This window comes from Rattus norvegicus, chromosome 4 (genome assembly GCF_021556685.1).
Source record: "Rattus norvegicus strain SHRSP/BbbUtx chromosome 4, alternate assembly SHRSP_T2T, whole genome shotgun sequence".
NCBI classification, from domain to species: Eukaryota; Metazoa; Chordata; class Mammalia; order Rodentia; family Muridae; genus Rattus; species Rattus norvegicus.
The window spans coordinates 31,151,278-31,166,909 of NC_141537.1; the positions used below are offsets into that span (position 1 = coordinate 31,151,278).

A 15,632-nucleotide genomic window follows, 5' to 3' on the forward strand; every position below is an offset into this window, starting at 1 on the left:
TGTCTGGTAAAGTTAATCTGGTTATAACATAATTAGGTATGGGATCTAAAAAGAATGGAACTTCATCTGGTATATTGAAGTATGTTCCTGTGTTAATTAAATATTAAATGTTTATATAAATATATGCATGTTATCAAGGACTTTGTGTTTTTTTTTAATTTGAATATTTTTTTTTATTTTTTATTTTTTTTATTAACTTGAGTATTTCTTATATACATTTCAAGTGTTATTCCCTTTCCCGGTTTCCGGACAAACATCACCCTCCCCCCTCCCCTTCCTTATGGGTGTTCCCCTCCCAAACCTCCCCCCATTGCCACCCTCCCCGCATAGTCTAGTTCACTGGGGGTTCAGTCTTAGCAGGACCCAGGGCTTCCCCTTCCACTGGTGCTCTTACTAGGATATTCATTGCTACCTATGGGGACAGAGTCCAGAGTCAGTCCATGTATAGTCTTTAGGTAGTGGCTTAGTCCCTGGAAGCTCTGGTTGCTTGACATTGTTGTACTTTTGGGGTCTCGAGCACCTTCAAGCTCTTCCAGTTCTTTCTCTGATTCCTTCAACGGGGGACCTATTCTCAGTTCAGTGGTTTGCTGCTGGCATTCGCCTCTGTATTTGCTGTATTCTGGCTGTGTCTCTCAGGAGCAATCTACATCCGGCTCCTGTCGGTCTGCACTTCTTTGCTTCATCCATCTTGTCTAATTGGGTGGCTGTATATGTATGGGCCAGCTGTGGGGCAGGCTCTGAATGGGTGTTCCTTCAGTCTCTGTTTTAATCTTTGCCTCTCCCTTCCCTGCCAAGGGTATTCTTTTTCCTCATTTAAAGAAGGAGTGAAGCATTCACATTTTGATCATCCGTCTTGAGTTTCCTTTGTTCTAGGGATCTAGGGTAATTCAAGCATTTGGGCTAATAGCCACTTATCAATGAGTGCATACCATGTATGTCTTTCTGTGAGTGGGTTAGCTCACTCAGGATGATATTTTCCAGTTCCAACCATTTGCCTACGAATTTCATAAACTCGTTGTTTTTGATAGCTGAGTAATATTCCATTGTGTAGATGTACCACATTTTCTGTATCCATTCCTCTGTTGAAGGGCATCTGGGTTCTTTCCAGTTTCTGGCTATTATAAATAAGGCTGCGATGAACATAGTGGAGCACGTGTCTCTTTTATATGTTGAGGCATCTTTTGGGTATATGCCCAAGAGAGGTATGGCTGGATCCTCAGGCAGATCAATGTCCAATTTTCTGAGGAACCTCCAGACTGATTTCCAGAATGGTTTTACCAGTCTGCAATCCCACCAACAATGGAGGAGTGTTCCTCTTTCTCCACATCCTCGCCAGCATCTGCTGTCACCTGAGTTTTTGATCTTAGCCATTCTCACTGGTGTGAGGTGAAATCTCAGGGTTGTTTTGATTTGCATTTCCCTTATGACTAAAGATGTTGAACATTTCTTTAGGTGTTTCTCAGCCATTCGGCATTCCTCAGCTGTGAATTCTTTGTTTAGCTCTGAACCCCATTTTTTAATAGGGTTATTTGTTTCCCTGCGGTCTAACTTCTTGAGTTCTTTGTATATTTTGGATATAAGGCCTCTATCTGTTATAGGATTGGTAAAGATCTTTTCCCAATCTGTTGGTTGCCGTTTTGTCCTAACCACAGTGTCCTTTGCCTTACAGAAGCTTTGCAGTTTTATGAGATCCCATTTGTCGATTCTTGATCTTAGAGCATAAGCCATTGGTGTTTTGTTCAGGAAATTTTTTCCAGTGCCCATGTGTTCCAGATGCTTCCCTAGTTTTTCTTCTATTAGTTTGAGTGTGTCTGGTTTGATGTGGAGGTCCTTGATCCACTTGGACTTAAGCTTTGTACAGGGTGATAAGCATGGATCGATCTGCATTCTTCTACATGTTGCCCTCCAGTTGAACCAGCACCATTTGCTGAAAATGCTATCTTTTTTCCATTGGATGGTTTTGGCTCCTTTGTCAAAAATCAAGTGACCGTAGGTGTGTGGGTTCATTTCTGGGTCTTCAATTCTATTCCATTGGTCTATCTGTCTGTCTCTGTACCAATACCATGCAGTTTTTATCACTATTGCTCTGTAATACTGCTTGAGTTCAGGGATAGTGATTCCCCCTGAAGTCCTTTTATTGTTGAGGATAGCTTTAGCTATCCTGGGTTTTTTGTTATTCCAGATGAATTTGCAAATTGTTCTGTCTAACTCTTTGAAGAATTGGATTGGTATTTTGATGGGGATTGCATTGAATCTGTAGATTGCTTTTGGTAAAATGGCCATTTTTACTATATTAATCCTGCCAATCCATGAGCATGGGAGATCTTTCCATCTTCTGAGGTCTTCTTCAATTTCTTTCCTCAGTGTCTTGAAGTTCTTATTGTACAGATCTTTTACTTGCTTGGTTAAAGTCACACCGAGGTACTTTATATTATTTGGGTCTATTATGAAGGGTATCGTTTCCCTAATTTCTTTCTCGGCTTGTTTCTCTTTTGTATAGAGGAAGGCAACTGATTTATTTGAGTTAATTTTATACCCAGCCACTTTGCTGAAGTTGTTTATCAGCTTTAGTAGTTCTCTGGTGGAACTTTTGGGATCACTTAAATATACTATCATGTCGTCTGCAAATAGTGATATTTTGACCTCTTCTTTTCCGATCTGTATCCCCTTGATCTCCTTTTGTTGTCTGATTGCTCTGGCTAGAACTTCAAGAACTATATTGAATAAGTAGGGAGAGAGTGGGCAGCCTTGTCTAGTCCCTGATTTTAGTGGGATTGCTTCAAGTTTCTCTCCATTTAGTTTAATGTTAGCAACTGGTTTGCTGTATATGGCTTTTACTATGTTTAGGTATGGGCCTTGAATACCTATTCTTTCCAGGACTTTTATCATGAAGGGGTGTTGAATTTTGTCAAATGCTTTCTCAGCATCTAATGAAATGATCATGTGGTTCTGTTCTTTCAGTTTGTTTATATGATGGATCACGTTGATGGTTTTCCTTATATTAAACCATCCCTGCATGCCTGGGATGAAGCCTACTTGATCATGGTGGATGATTGTTTTGATGTGCTCTTGAATTCGGTTTGCCAGAATTTTATTGAGTATTTTTGCGTCGATATTCATAAGGGAAATTGGTCTGAAGTTCTCTTTCTTTGTTGTGTCTTTGTGTGGTTTAGGTATAAGAGTAATTGTGGCTTCATAGTAGGAATTCGGTAGGGCTCCATCTGTTTCAATTTTGTGGAATAGTTTGGATAATATTGGTATAAGGTCTTCTATGAAGGTTTGATAGAATTCTGCACTAAACCCGTCTGGACCTGGGCTCTTTTTGGTTGGGAGACCTTTAATGACTGCTTCTATTTCCTTAGGAGTTATGGGGTTGTTTAACTGGTTTATCTGTTCCTGATTTAACTTCGATACCTGGTATCTGTCTAGGAAATTGTCCATTTCCTGAAGATTTTCAAGTTTTGTTGAATACAGGTTTTTATAGTAAGATCTGATGATTTTTTGAATTTCCTCTGAATCTGTAGTTATGTCTCCCTTTTCATTTCTGATTTTGTTAATTTGGACGCACTCTCTGTGTCCTCTCGTTAGTCTGGCTAAGGGTTTATCTATCTTGTTGATTTTCTCAAAGAACCAACTTTTGGTTCTGTTGATTCTTTCTATGGTCCTTTTTGTTTCTACTTGGTTGATTTCAGCTCTGAGTTTGATTATTTCCTGCCTTCTACTCCTCCTGGGTGTATTTGCTTCTTTTTGTTCTAGAGCTTTTAGGTGTGCTGTCAAGCTGCTGACATATGCTCTTTCCTGTTTCTTTCTGCAGGCACTCAGCGCTATGAGTTTTCCTCTTAGCACAGCTTTCATTGTGTCCCATAAGTTTGGGTATGTTGTACCTTCATTTTCATTAAATTCTAAAAAGTTTTTAATTTCTTTCTTTATTTCTTCCTTGACCAGGTTATCATTGAGTAGAGCATTGTTCAATTTCCACGTATATGTGGGCATTCTTCCCTTATTGTTATTGAAGACCAGTTTTAGGCCGTGGTGGTCCGATAGCACGCATGGGATTATTTCTATCTTTCTGTACCTGTTGAGGCCCGTTTTTTGACCAATTATATGGTCAATTTTGGAGAAAGTACCATGAGGAGCTGAGAAGAAGGTATATCCTTTTGCTTTAGGATAGAATGTTCTATAAATATCCGTTAAGTCCATTTGGCTCATGACTTCTCTTAGTCTGTCTACATCTCTGTTTAATTTCTCTTTCCATGATCTGTCCATTGATGAGAGTGGGGTGTTGAAATCTCCTACTATTATTGTGTGAGGTGCAATGTGTGTTTTGAGCTTTAGTAAGGTTTCTTTTACATATGTAGGTGCCCTTGTATTTGGGGCATAGATATTTAGGATTGAGACTTCATCTTGGTGGATTTTTCCTTTGATGAATATGAAGGGTCCTTCCTTATCTTTTTTGATGACTTTTAGTTGAAAATTGATTTTATTTGATATTAGAATGGCTACTCCAGCTTGCTTCTTCTGACCATTTGCTTGGAAAATTGTTTTCCAGCCTTTCACTCTGAGGTAATGTCTGTCTTTGTCTCTGAGGTGTGTTTCCTGTAGGCAGCAGAATGCAGGGTCCTCGTTGCGTATCCAGTTTGTTAATCTATGTCTTTTTATTGGGGAGTTGAGGCCATTGATATTGAGAGATATTAAGGAATAGTGATTATTGCTTCCCGTTATATTCATATTTGGATGTGAGGTTATGTTTGTGTGCTTTCATTCTCTTTGTTTTGTTGCCAAGACGATTAGTTTCTTGCTTCTAGGGTATAGCTTGCCTCCTTATGTTGGGCTTTACCCTTTATTATCCTTTGTAGTGCTGGACTTGTAGAAAGATATTGTGTAAATTTGGTTTTGTCATGGAATATCTTGGTTTCTCCATCTATGTTAATTGAGAGTTTTGCAGGATACAGTAACCTGGGCTGGCATTTGTGTTCTCTTAGGGTCTGTATGACATCTGTCCAGGATCTTCTGGCCTTCATAGTTTCTGGCGAAAAGTCTGGTGTGATTCTGATAGGTCTGCCTTTATATGTTACTTGACCTTTTTCCCTTACTGCTTTTAATATTCTTTCTTTATTTTGTGCGTTTGGTGTTTTGACAATTATGTGACGGGAGGTGTTTCTTTTCTGGTCCAATCTATTTGGAGTTCTGTAGGCTTCTTGTATGCCTATGGGTATCTCTTTTTTTAGGTTAGGGAAATTTTCTTCTATGATTTTGTTGAAGATATTTACTGGTCCTTTGAGCTGGGAGTCTTCACTCTCTTCTATACCTATTATCCTTAGGTTTGATCTTCTCATTGAGTCCTGGATTTCCTGTATGTTTTGGACCAGTAGCTTTTTCCGCTTTACATTATCTTTGACAGTTGAGTCAATGATTTCTATGGAATCTTCTGCTCCCGAGATTCTCTCTTCCATCTCTTGAATTCTGTTGGTGAAGCTTGTATCTACAGCTCCTTGTCTTTTCTTTTGATTTTCTATGTCCAGGGTTGTTTCCATGTGTTCTTTCTTGATTGCTTCTATTTCCATTTTTAATTCCTTCAACTGTTTGATTGTGTTTTCCTGGAATTCTTTCAGGGATTTTTGCGATTCCTCTCTGTAGGCTTCTACTTGTTCTCTATGGGAGTTCTTCACGTCTTTCTTGAAGTCCTCCAGCATCATGATCAAATATGATTTTGAAACTAGATCTTGCTTTTCTGGTGTGTTTGGATATTCCATGTTTGTTTTGGTGGGAGAATTGGGCTCCGATGATGGCATGTAGTCTTGGTTTCTGTTGCTTGGGTTCCTGTGCTTGCCTCTCGCCATCAGATTATCTCTAGTGTTACTTTGTTCTGCTATTTCTGACAGTGGCTAGACTGTCCTATAACCTGTGTGTCAGGAGTGCTGTAGACCTGTTTTCCTGTTTTCTTTCAGCCAGTTATGGGGACAGAGTGTTCTGCTTTCGGGCGTGTAGTTTTTCCTCTCTACAGGTCTTCAGCTGTTCCTGTGGGCCTGTGTCTTGAGTTCACCAGGCAGGTTTCTTGCAGGGGAAAAGTTGGTCCTACCTGCGGTTCCAAGGCTCAAGTTTGCTCGTGGGGTACTGCCTAAGTCCTCTCCGCTGTGGCAGCAACCGGGAAGATCTGCGCCGCTCATTCCGGGAGCCTCCGTGCACCAGGGTTCCAGATGGCGTTTGGTGTTTTCCTCTGGCGCCTGGATGTGCACAGAGTGCAGTCTCTTCTGGTTTCCCAGGCGTGTCCGCCTCTCTGAAGGTTCAGCTCTCCCTCCCACGGGATTTGGGTGCAGAGAACTGTTTATCCGGTCTGTTTCCTTCAGGTTCCGGCAGTGTCTCAGGCGCAGGGGTCCTGCCGCTCCCGGGCCCTCCCCTACGGGAACCCAGAGGCCTTATACAGTTGCCTCTTGGGCCAGGGATGTGGGCAGGGGTGGGCAGTGTTGGTGGTCTCCTCCGCTCTGCAGCCTCAGGAGTGCCCACCTGATCAGGCGGTGAGGTCTCTCTCCCACGGGTTTTGGGAGCAGAGAGCTGCTGCGGTCCGGGATCCGCTGGTGTGGGACTTCCGGTAAACACAGGAAGTGCCCGGCCTTAGAGGAATTTTGCCTCTGTGTGTCCTGAGTTCACCAGGCAGGTTTCTTCCAGGGGAAAAGTTGGTCCTACCTGCAGTTCCAAGGCTCAAGTTTGCTCGTGGGGTACTGCCTAAGTCCTCTCCGCTGTGGCAGCAACCGGGAAGATCTGCGCCGCTCTTTCCGGGAGCCTCCGTGCACCAGGGTTCCAGATGGCGTTTGGTGTTTTCCTCTGGCGCCTGGATGTGCACAGAGTGCAGTCTCTTCTGGTTTCCCAGGCGTGTCCGCCTCTCTGAAGGTTCAGCTCTCCCTCCCACGGGATTTGGGTGCAGAGAACTGTTTATCCGGTCTGTTTCCTTCAGGTTCCGGCAGTGTCTCAGGCGCAGGGGTCCTGCCGCTCCCGGGCCCTCCCCTACGGGAACCCAGAGGCCTTATACAGTTGCCTCTTGGGCCAGGGATGTGGGCAGGGGTGGGCAGTGTTGGTGGTCTCCTCCGCTCTGCAGCCTCAGGAGTGCCCACCTGATCAGGCGGTGAGGTCTCTCTCCCACGGGTTTTGGGAGCAGAGAGCTGCTGCGGTCCGGGATCCGCCGGTGTGGGACTTCGACTTTGTGTTTTAAAATACAGTCTAACTATCAATAGTATAATAGTACTATGGCTCCTGTCTTATAAAGTGAGGGCTACAAAAGCTTGAATTATGGCTGGAGCTCAGGGCTGGATGGTTAGATAGTGTTTACTGCCAGACTCCCCAACTAGATATCAGTCCTCAGGAATTACATGGTGGAAGGAGAGGACCACTCCTCTCCTCTGATAGTGCATATAACCTCAAAATGCATTTGCACACACACAGAAATAAATATAATTGTAGAAGTTTTTAAAAAGACTTGAGCTCATTAAGTCCCATATTCTTTCCATGTATTTATTCTACACTGCCTCCCCCTTGACCTACTGTCTGTATGTTACTTCTACCTCAGAAATCTTGTAAAATAAGATTAGAATACAATTAAAATAGTTTCCAGTGGGGACAGAAAGTATCAACCAACTCCACTCTTGATTTTCTACAGGCACTCTCTGCGTGGGATGGAGAATAATCAGGGAGATAACTGTTGGCCAGAAAATTGCCACATTACATGAATGAAGCAGTTATTGTGAACATGCTAGGATAGTTTCTGAGAAACTTAGTATTGAACTGATGAGACAGCAGAAGACAAGATTCTAGACTGGTGTGTCATGCTATTGGACAATAGAGTAACATTTATTAATGTTAATTAATAAGAATTAAGATTCTTCTTTCCCCTGCCATATTCGTTGTTCAGAATGAGGAATAAAAAAAGAGAGTGTATGTTGCCAATAACTATGTGAGGATTAGCGGATTCCCCAAAACAATTGTAAAATTAGAGATGATTTCTTCTTCCTAATTTAAATATACCAAATCATTTAAGTAGAATTACTATTTAGACTCAGGCTCTCTCTGCTTCTGGAAAGAAGTGTGATCTCTGTGGGACTAATGTGGGCACAGGAAGCTTCTACTCCAGACTGGACTTGACGTGCTGGCCACAGATTTAACATGATTTTTTTGGGGTGTGTGTGTGTGTGTGTGTGTGTGTGTGTGTGTGTGTGTGTGTTTATATAAAATATGGAGGGATAAGAAAGGAGGGTAAAGGTTTTAGCTTGATAATTTGATATGATGTAATGATGAGAAGCAGGGCAACTCAGGAAGTAGGAACACCTGATGTTTCTTAACTGCTCATGTGTTAAGTGTCAGGTATAAAAGATAAGAAAAGGTGAAAAATAAGATTCCAATGTTCAATAACTATGTGGTCCAATAGTATTTTTCACTTGACTCCTTAAGAAAACTGAGTCTTAGGGCTCTAAGCTAGAATTCTCCAAGTTAGCATGTATTAGAGTCATGTAGACAGTTTCTTAATACACAAATCATTGAGCCTTCCATCCAGAGTTTCTGATTCTGGGCATCTGGGTGGGGGCCTCAGTTTTTTCTAACAAGTTCCCAGATCCTTCTAGGATTTCTGTTATCTAGGGCATGAAGTTAAATTATTTCTTCCCAAGCCTTTAGAAGGTTATGTATAATCTCTTGGAGAATTTAAGAAAGTTCTCAATCATTTCTCTTTGTTTTGTGCTTTAGTTGAGGAACTCTGATTAGTACAATTTTATTTTTTAATAGATTTTTTATTTATGTATATGCACACTCTATCTGCATGTACACCTGCACATTTTTTTGTAAACCCCCATTACCACACCTGCACATCTTAAGAGGGCACCAGATTACATTACAGATGGTCATGAGCCGCCATGTGATTACTAGGAGTTGAACTCAGTACTTCTAGAAGGGCAGCCAGTGCTCTTAACCACTAAGTCTTTATTTTATTTTTTAAATGATTTTAAAATTTATGCATGTGTGCAAATGCTCAGAGAGGCAGGAAGAGAAGATCAGATCCCTTTGACCTGGAGTTATTCATGGTTGTGAGCTGCCCAGTGTGAGTGCTGACAACTGAACCCAGGCCCTCTGTAAGAGTAGTATTCTTGTTCAAACTGCTCAAGTGGGCTTTATAATTCTATTCCATTTCTGTAAGGGACTGTGAAGAAGCCCATATCATTTGAGCAGATGTTTTCTGTTGCTAGAGAGAAGCAGCCTCAGTTTCCATCTGTCTGTAGGACTTCACCGTTCCTGCTTGGTGATTGTAAGACAGCGAGAAGGCTAAGGTATGGAGCAGGGCTTTGTAAAGACTGACAGTAAAATACTCTAGTTATTCTCTGTGCGTTCAGCTTTGAAGGGGAATGAGACTAAAAATAGAGGACTGTTCTACCTTTTATCAACAGTTTTTGGACACATAGTCTTTAAGTGATTAATATATCTGCATAAAGCTAAGTAGGAAAAGTAAAAGAGATACAGAATGAAGGCAGATGCCAGGCTTTTCTCCTGGTCTTTGTTGTTACTGTGTGGATCCAAGTGAGAAGTCAATGTTCCTTTAGGAAGCAATCTCTTTACCTGTTACACGGTGACATAGAAGATTAATGTCGTATCTTGTGCAAGACATGCTGGAGTGAGAGGGACAGTACGGGTCCATTCATTTGGAGAGTCATTTGTCTGCTGGCCAGAATATGACTTAAAGAGACCCAGTCATTTAGTATATATTTACTTTTGGATCTAAATAGCATCAATTACACATTAAGGACTGTTTTTTAAATATAGCACATACCATGATGTCGGTGTTCTGTTTGTAACTTGAAACTTACATTGACATTGTTGTGATGCTTTATGTACTTTTCCTATTCATACCCTTTACTACTTTCACTTGGTCGCATATATTTCTGTCTCCATAATTGATTTTCTGATTCTATTTAACATGAGTATTTAATAATGAATATTATTCATTAGACACTAAGAGAAAAATCGTAGCTTTTTAAATTGGAAAACTGTATGGAAATAAGGCACTTTATTTAATATTTCTGTAAGAGCAGTTTTAATTCTGTCTATACATTGTGAATTGGGAAATATTATCTTTAGACTCGTCTGTTCCACTTCTGTCTTGTGTGTGTTTGTTTTTTTGTTTTTTTTGTTTTTTTTGTTTTTTTTTTTTTGGTTCTTTTTTTCGGAGCTGGGGACCGAACCCAGGGCCTTGCGCTTCCTAGGTAAGCGCTCTACCACTGAGCTAAATCCCCAGCCCTGTGTGTGTTTGTTTATGTACTGTCTAATGTGTCTTGGATGTAATTGGCCCTCACACTTCTCCTTCACAGTACTTCCTTCATAGCTCCGTCCTTCCAGGTGTGATGACAGAGAGCCACAGAGCCACAGAGTCCTTCTCGCTTTTCCACCCTTGTTACTTGCGGAGTGCATCCCAAGTTGGAATAACCGCTCACTCCCACCACTCCTGCTATCCCCTCTGCCAAGCCCTCTGCCAAGCCAGCTTTCAGTGGGTTACTGCTGCAGCTTAGAAATGGGCTCCTGCCTCTTGTTTTCCCATCAGTCTGCCAGCCAGGTTAAATGGAACAAGGTCATCGCCCTCCCTGCAAAAAGCCTCCAGTTGCTTTCCTTTTCACCCAGAATAAAAATGAAGTAATTTAAAGCAATCTCCCAAGAACTTAGCTGCTGTTGTTAGTTCTCTGACTCCTCACTCTCATCACCGCTTTTCTGTACTTGAGCATCCAAGTTTGTTCTTTTTATCCGGAAGATTCTTACTTGCAGATGGCGCATGCCTCTCTCCTTTAGCTCTTTACTCAGCTGTCTCTTGGTAAAGTCTTCCTGTACTCTTTTAGGCATTGCAGCATTCTCCCTTTCCTGGTTTGATAGCTTGGAAATGACACCTTGTTACTGTGTGCAAACTGTAAACCCATGGCTCTGTGACTCAGTTTGCTTTGTTCTGTGGGATTTCCCTGTATATAGGCGTGCGGTAGGTGGGCCAAAAGTACTTTTTCCCTACGAGTTTATTTCTCTAAAAAGTATATCTTTCTTCCAAGAAGTGAATCTGGAAATCACATCTAAATCTTTACTTTGAATATTTAATTGTTCTGTTTCATTTTTAAAAAATCACTTTGTCCTGTGCCTTTCTTTTGTTTGTATTTGAAATTACTGGTTGTCGTTGTTGTTGTTGTTGTTTTTGGAGAGGGCAACTTTTCCCCTGGCATAAATTGTAATTTCTAACTCTATGTGTCTTGGTGGGAATAACTAAACATCTTTTAGTCCTCTGTGACATATATGCATTTCTGATCGCTTTCATTGATTACAGTGCTTTCTAACAGGCAGAGTAAGAGATTGACATACATCTTGCTTTCAGGAGTTACAGTAATGCCATTGCTACTTTTTTTGGTCATATTTTCAAGAAAAATCGATACTGATTTCTACCTTTTTAACCTGAATTGAAAGTTTTGTGGCCACGGTAATTGAGCCTCTCATAGACTTGAGTTTACATAGCCACTGTTTCTTAGCTTCCTTATTTGGAGCAGTTGGGTTCTACAGAAGGATCTGGTATCTTAATTTGGTTTCTTTTGGCCCAATAAGTCTTGAAATTTGTGTACTTGATATAAACATCACAGTTGCTTTAGATTTTTCAAGTAATCTGTCAGACTATATTTTGAATTATAGATTGACTTTTCAATCTGAAAGTGTCACTGTAGCACTTAAGCTCCATCTCTTCAGGATATAGAGTAGCACGGATGGATGAAGACTCAAATCTTCATAATTTTGTTAATCATACAGGCTATTATATTTCTGTAAGATCTTTATTACTTCATTAAGTTATATGGGATATAAAGTAAGTAGACATGGGATTCGAGTTTTGTTTCTGATACAATAGAGTTTCTTTCTTTTTTTTTACTATAGAGTTTCTAATTTGAGATAGTTTAGGTTTGTGGCCTTGGTAATGGACAGTTGACCTAAGGAAAAAATATTATATTTGGTTCCTATAGCAGTAGAATGAGAAATGAATTTAACACTTAAGATTTAGGATTCACAAAAGTATATGGAAATATAAATGACTTCGTCTAGATACCAATCGAGACTCAAGGATCTACACATATAGTAGACTCTAATTTAGTAAATGAGAAAACCAGGATTCTAACTGGGGCGTCCCTCTAGAATGTTTTCAGGTTACCATTAAGCCTTTCCAAAATAACTAAGTTTCTAAAACCTGTTTAGTATTTGTTAGTTTATTGTAAAATGTAGGTGGAGTTGCATGTGAATTAAATGAGAGAAGAACACATACCATAGGTTTTCTCATGGTAAACTCATTATGAACCCAGGAATTTGGTTTCTAGCAATTTACTTCTGCACATGCACTCAAGCCATACTGTTCAATGTTTTCATTAACATCTGAAATTTCACTTCATAATATTAAATGTATAATTCGCATGTTTTTCCTTTCTATTTCTTTTCTTCCTCTCATCGTCATCTTCTCCCATTCTCTTTCCTCTCTCTTCCCTCCCCGAGCTCTATTCCTTTTTCATGGGACTCACTGTTTAACTTATTACTGGTTTCAAACTCCTGGAAGTCCAATGCCTCAACTTACTGAATGCCAGAATTATAGCCCTGTGCTACTACTTGTGAATGCAACTCTCATTTCTCCGAAGATGAACTCTCTTCTCAGCTGTTCATTTGAAATTTGCCCTTTACAATTTTTATGTTTCTGTAATGTAAATTGGCAGCATTCTACAATTTTTTTCTTTAAAAATATTTGGGCATAGTGGTGCATGCATTTAATTTCAGCACTTGGGGTTTAACAGCAGTTAGACCTTTGTGTGTATAGAAGAGAAAGTGGGGAAGAGCCTCAAACACATGGGCACTAGGGAAAACTTCCTGAACAAAACACCAACAAATGGGACCTCATAAAACTGCAAAGCTTCTGTAATGCAAAGGACACTGTCATCAGGACAAAACTTCAACCAACAGATTGGGAAAAGATCTTTACCAACCCTACGTCTGATAGAGGGCTAATATCCTATATATACCAAAAACTCAAGAAGTTAGACACCAGAGAGCCAAATAACCCTGTTAAAAAATGGGATGCAGAGCTAAACAAAGAATTCACAGCTGAGGAATGCCGAATGGCTGAGAAACACCTAAAGAAATGTTCAACATCCTTAGTCATTAGGGAAATGCAAATCAAAACAACCCTGAGATTTCACCTCACACCAGTGAGAATGGCTAAGATCAAAAACTCAGGTGACAGCAGATGCTGGTGAGGATGTGGAGAAAGAGGAACACTCCTCCATTGTTGGTGGGATTGCAGACTGGTATAACCTCTCTAGAAATCAGTATGGAGGTTCCTCAGAAAATTGGACATTCCACTACCTGAGGACCCAGCTATACCACTCCTGGGCATATACCCAAAAGATGCCCCAACATACAACAAAGACACATGCTTCACTATGTTCATAGCAGCCTTATTTATAATAGCCAGAAGCTGGATATAGAAAATGTGGTACATTTACACAATGGAGTACTATTAAATATTAAAAACAATGACTTCATGAAATACATAGGCAAATGGATGGAACTGGAAAATATCATCCTGAGTGAGGTAACCCAATCACAAAAAAAAAAAAAAAAAAAAAAAAAAACCCAAAAAACAAAAAAACCACACCTGGTATGCACTCACTGATTAAGTGGATATTAGCTCAAAAGCTCGAATTATCCAAGATACAATCTACAGACCACATGAAGCTCAAGAAGAAGGATGACCAAAGTTGGATGCCTCAGTATTTCTTAAAAGGGGGAACTAAAATATTCATAGGAGGACATATGGAGAGACAAAGTTTGAAGCTGAGACTGAAGGAATGGTTATTCAGAGTTTGCCCCACCTGGGGATCCAGCCCGTGTGTGTGTGTGTGTGTGTGTGTGTGTGTGTGTGTGTGTGTGTGTGTGTGTATCGCCATGAAATCTAGGCAATATTGATGAAGCCAAGAAATGCATGCTGACAGGAGCCTGATATAGCTGTCTCCTGAGAGGCTCAGCCAGACCGTGACAAATACAGAGGCGAATGCTAGTAGTAAACCAAACTGAGAACAGGGTCTCCATTGGAGGATTGAAGGAGTTAGGGTTTTTGCAACCCCATAAGAACAACAATACCAACCAACCACAGCTCCCAGGGACTAAACCACTACCCAAAGAGTACACATGGACAGACCCATGGCTCCAGCTGCATATGTAGCAGAGGATGGCCTTGTTGGGCACCACTGGGAGGAGAATTCCTTGGTCCCGCCAAGGCTGGACCCCCAAGTGCAGGGGAATGTCAGGGCGGGGAGGTGAGAAGTGGGGGTTGGGGAGAGGTATACCCTCAATAGAAGAAGGGGGTGGGGAGATGGGAAAGGGGGCTTATGGACAGGAAATGGGGGAAAGGGAATAACATTTGAAATGTAAATAAAAAATAGCAAAAAAAAAAAAAAAGACCAACCAGAACTATACAGTGAGACCCTTTCTCCAAAATAATTCTATTTATTATTGTTGTTATTGTTGTATATGTATGTGACTGACATTCCTGGCCTGAGTACATATAACGTTCAGAGGATACCTTTGTGAGGTAGATCCTTTCTCATTTAAATTGGTTCCGTTACTTGAACTCAGGGCATCAGGCTATCATGTTTGGGGGGCACATCTTTTATCTCCTAAGCCATCTCTGCAGCCCTTTTTTGTTTGTTTAGTATAATACATAAGTATCAATGATAGTCTGATCCAAGTGTGCTCATCCTCTTTAGGAAACTATTGTTTCTCCAGTGAATTGTTCTACTCTGTAGTAAATGTCCTAAACATTATGCCATAATTATGAGAGAGTGAATTTCTTCAGAATAGTTGAGTTGCTCTTGAAAGAGAAAGGAATTAATGGTTGCTAGGTACTTAAAAATATATTAGAATACAACTGAGGAAGATATTTGTAGTTCCTTGTTTTACAAAGGAATATGATTGTCAGCTTGTAAAATTGATAAATTAAAAATTGAAATCACATTACAAATGTAATCATATTGTATAGTTTTTAGATTGTGTACCTGTCAAATTCATGTCCTGTTTCTGCAGCATACTTTCTACAGATTATAGGTATTTCCTCTCATGTTAAAACTTTCCCTTTACCTTAAATTAAGTTTTTTTTAAAAGATTTATTTATTTATTTTATGTATGTGAGTAAGCTGTCCCTGTCTTCAGACACAGCAGAAGAGGGCATCGGATCCCATTACAGATGGTCGTGAGCCACCATGTGGTTGCTGGGAATTGAATTCAGCAGCCAGTGCTCTTAACCAATGAGTCATCTCTCCGGCCCAAATTAAGTTTTTGTATAAAAGGAGAAATAATCCCTTTCATTACGATAGCTTGTGATAGGGATTTTATAAGCCATATGGCCATACTTATTGTTATATGCCCTTCCCAGCTTGCAAGAATGACAAATTAGACATGCAGTTGTCTTGTATTTAAAATACAAAATTGATCAGCAGCCCAAAACCAGATCGTTCCATCAGGGAATCCGCTCTTTCCTGTGGCATCTGGATTTGAGCCAGGCAATCCAGCCTGCATCATTGATGTTTCTCATAGTTTAAGTCTCA

At 40.4% G+C, this 15,632-nt stretch overlaps 1 protein-coding gene across 17 annotated transcripts in view; it reads left to right on the forward strand.

Moving 5' to 3' along the window:
• The window catches only part of Ankib1 (ankyrin repeat and IBR domain containing 1), a 123,940-nt gene that overhangs the window by 5,359 nt on the left and 102,949 nt on the right, over nucleotides 1-15,632 (forward strand). The window lies entirely within an intron of this gene.